Raw genomic sequence first — 4,660 nt, 5'->3', positions numbered from 1 at the left:
TGATTTGGTGCAATGTCTTGTCAGTTTCGAGTTGGTGTTCCCACCATCCTTCTTCAACATCATGACGCACGTCCTAGTTCACCTATGCGAAGAGATTAACGTTTTGGGTCCTGTATTTCTACACAATATGTTCCCCTTTGAGAGGTTCATGGGAGTCTTAAAGAAATATGTTCATAACCGTGCTAGGCCAGAAGGAAGCATCTCCAAGGGCCATGAAAATGAGGAGGTCATTGAGTTTTGTATTGACTTTATTCCTGACCTTAAGCCGATTGGTGTTCCTGAATCGCGGCATAAGGGCATACTGGATGGAAAAGGCACGCTAGGAGGGGAACAAATAATATGTATGGACGGACATTCTCTCACTGAAGCACACTACACAGTTCTACAGAATTCCGCCTTGGTGGCTCCGTATATGGATGAACACAAGAATTTGCTACGCTCCAAACACCCGGAGCGGTCTGATGACTGGATTACACGTGAACAAACCAGGAGTTTCGCCAGCTGGTTGCAGACACGTACCATGCATGACACCTCTATTGAAGATGACCTGTACTTGTTGTCCCAGTTACCATCTTCGAATATAATGACTTTCAAAGGGTACGAGATAAATGGTAATACATTTTACACGATCGCCCAAGATAAGAAGAGCACCAACCAAAACAGTGGTGTCTGCTTTGATGCAGAAACCAAGACAGGAAAGGAAACATATTATGGTTATATACAGGACATATGGGAACTTGACTATCGACGTGGTTTGAAGGTCCCTTTGTTTCGGTGCAAATGGGTCAATATGACACGAGGCGGGGTAACGAAAGACCCGCAGTACGGAATGACAACAGTGGATCTCAACAATCTTGCGTATGCAGACGAACCATTCGTCCTAGCCAATGATGTGGCACAGGTTTTCTATGTGAAGGACATGTCTACCAAGCCAAGAAAAAGAAAAGATAAGGAAGCGAATGCATCGTACGATGAGCCAAAGCGGCACATAGTTCTTTCTGGGAAGAGAAACATCGTGGGAGTGGATGACAAGACAGACATGTCAGAAGATTATGAAAAGTTTGATGAAATTGCTCCATTCACAGTGAATATTGACCCGAGCATCCCGTTAAATGATGAAGATTTTCCATGGTTACGGCGCAAAGGGACACACGCGAAGAAAAAGTTTCACACCCAAAGATCTGGGATGTGATCGGCTTCACTATCATCACTTTCTTCTGTGTTTCACACCCAGGAGGGAATCTCTGTAATAGTTAGGGTAGTTATGTGTTTTGGCATTTGAAACGCGAAGAAATTTTATGTGCAAACAAATTCTTTCATGCCTTTACTGATTTTTTTAAGCTAAATGACCCTGAAATTGAAAAGCATTTCAAATGAACTCAGAAAAGGTTGAAAGTTGGCATGGTATCATAATTTCACCCACATAGCATGTGCAAAAAAGTAGAGAGGGTTACCGCAAAAACTGGATGCACTTCGTGTACTAAATGGACAATCTCTTTCGAAGTATCAGGGTTTCGGACGAAAACTCATCCGTTACAAAAGGCATTTCATTTTTTAAATAACCTAAGCATTACCAAATTGAATATAATGATAAAACACACTAATATTAAACATAAGAAAAAAGAATCACTGAAAAATCTATTCTCAAAGTTAAGTTATTCACAAACTAGTGATTCACACAAATTTCAAATAAATCAAAATTTAAACTATTCAAATTTGTAAACTACCGGTACTAACAGAAAGTTTGTAATTTTTTGTACCTAAAGCAAAAATATTCACAAAGAAACTCTAAATACAGCAAAAAAACAACTCAAACAAAAATAAATAAAGCAAAAAAATAAGAAAAAAAAGCCCACCTACTGTGCCACAGCGGCCTGCATACGACTAGAAACCCAACCTATTGTTGGGCCAGGATGCAGGCCCGCAAAGGCCCAGTAGGCCCACAGGGCAGCACAGAACATTTAGGCCCAGTAGGCCTGCTTTGGAGAGGAGCTCGAGGGAGCTACCGCACTGGGGCTTATAAACCAGTGCGGACGCCCCTCGGCTAGCGAGGTGGGACTAAACATTTCGCACCGCACCTGCGCCAGTGCACCCCCTTTAGTGCCGGGTGGTAGCATCAATCGGTACTAAAGGGGGGGCCTTTAGTACCGGTTGGAGCCACCACCCGGCACTAAAGGGGGTGCGGTTCCCGCCGCTTGGCCTGGCCAAAACAGGCCTTTAGTACCGGTTGGTGGCTCCAACCGGTACTAAAGGTCCATCCTATATAACAAAACACTTCAAAAATTTTAGTTTCTCCTCTGCTTCTTCTCCTCTACCCCGTCGCCGGCCGCCCCCGTCTCCATAACCCTCATCGCCGCCCCGTCCCCGTCTTCGCCGCCACGTCGTCCCCGTCCCCGTCGTCACCGCCGAGCCATCCCGGCCCGTCCCGCGTCGTCCCCGTTCCCGTCATCGCCGCCCCGGCCCGTCCACGTCGTCGCCGCCCCGTCCCTGTCCCCATCGTCGCCGCGCCCGTCGCCATCCCCGTCGCCGCCCCCCGTCGCCTCTCGCCTCGCCCGTGAGCACACACACACACATAGCATTGTTAGAAATTTTTCTTTTTTTAGTTATAGAAATAGTTAGTTATATAGCATTGTTAGAAATGTTAGAATTGTTAGAAATTTTTCTGTTTTTTAGTTATAGAAATAGCTAGAATTGTTAGAAACTTTTCTGTTTTTTAGTTATAGAAATAGTTATAAAAAGTTAGAAATTTTTGTTTTTTTAGTTATAGAAATATTATAAATGTTATACAAATGTTAGTTATATATATAGAAATGTTATAATTTTTTCTTCTGTTTTTTAGTTATAGAAATAGTAGAAATGTTATAGAAATGTTAGTTATATAGCATTGTTAGAAATGTTATAGGAATGTTAGTTATATAGAAATGTTAGAAATTTTAGTTATCAAAATCCAATCATTAAAAAAATGTTACTTTTTGCGGGCATATAGCTAGTATTTGTTCTCGACGATGCCCGGGCCGCATCCTCGCCGTCGACCTGTCCGCGACGATGTCCGGCTGACCCATGTCCGGGACTGGGTTTCGCCGGGCTGGCACTGGGAGGTGCTGCCTGGAGGGGCGCGCCACTTGATGAGGAACCCGGCCCCAGGTCCCGTCGTCGACCCTTATCTTGTTTGGTGGCGTTCGCGTGGGCCAGTGTCGGTGCGGAGGGAGCTGGCCCCGCCGGAGGTGGTAAGTCGTCGTGTCAGGGAGGAGGACGAGCACGTCCATCGCTATATGGTTGCGTTAGAGGGCGGCAGGTTCTCCAATACCTGGCAGTTTCTTCAGGGATCTCACTTCAACTATGATCCTGTGAGGGTTCCTTCTCTTTGGGTGTCCACCGCCCGCGCCGTAGGAACCGCGAGTGTCCTAGATTCTTCTGTAGTATTCGATCTTTATTAGCTACCTAGCCAGTGATGTACTCGATATATAATATTTGAGACGATGTATTCGAGATTATATATTATTCGAGACGATGTATTCGAGATTATATCTATTATTCGAGACTATGTATTCGAGATTATATCTATTATTCGAGATGATGTATTCGAGATTATATCTACTATTCGAGACGACGTATTCGAGATTATATTCGATGATGCTTATTATGTACTATGAATGATTCAGTTTTTCCTTATTAATTGATTGCATCCATTCATTGTAATTTGAATATATTTCTTTTGGATTAGTTAAACAAAACCTATGGCCGACAATACCGGCAGAGAGGGAGAAGAGGCCCTGTTCAATATCGTACGCAATCCTCGCGGGCCAGATGATGATCAGAATGAAGAAGATTATGACGGCTCCGAATATCTAAACAACACCGGGGAGGGTGATATGATATTCGATCACGATGACTGAATTGATGAAGTCGTGAACTATGAACATGACGAAGAAAATGTTGATCTTGAAACAACAAAGACCGGCGAGGTATATATATTTATATAAGCAGGCATCTGGTGATCATCACATGTTTTATATGACTTGAAGATATATTAATGAATCGATCTTTCTTCTTTCAGCCATCCGGATCGAGCAAATCTTCAGGCAACAGGACGAAACAAGGCCCGAACAAAAAGTTGAAGGAGGGCGTAAAGTACAATATCGAGGCAATCAGACCTAATGGCGAACCATTCGCGCCTAAGAAGATTGCGGACAAGTTCGTTCGTCAGTGTGGAGTTCTTGTGAAGGACCAACTCCCGATCTCCCTTCAAGAATGGAGAGAGCCATCAAAGCCACATCTAGGAGTTACTTTTGTCGACGACAGACAAAAACAGTTGCTTTGGGAAACGCTCATGGAACATTTCACCCTACCAGATCATTTCACAAATGCAGATGTGGAGAAAGTCAAGGACGCTGCTCTTAGGAAGATGGCGGTTGCATTCAAGAACCACAAGATTGGTGAATGGGCCAAGTACGTCAACGGAGGAAGGAAGACTCCAGTATTCAAGGGAACACTAGAGAACCAAAGTGCTCATTAGGACGATTTCGTGAAATTCAAGGATTCAGAATTATCTAAGGAACGGTCGAGAATAAACAAGGCCAATGCCGCAAAAAAGGATAAGTTCCATAAGCTGGGGCTAGGTGGCTATGCGGTGGGATTGCCTAAGTGGGATAAGTCTGAG

This window comes from Triticum aestivum, chromosome 4A (genome assembly GCF_018294505.1).
Source record: "Triticum aestivum cultivar Chinese Spring chromosome 4A, IWGSC CS RefSeq v2.1, whole genome shotgun sequence".
Lineage (NCBI taxonomy): Eukaryota > Viridiplantae > Streptophyta > Magnoliopsida > Poales > Poaceae > Triticum > Triticum aestivum.
The sequence above is the reverse complement of the archived record's forward strand: the minus strand, read 5'-3'. Positions refer to the sequence as shown.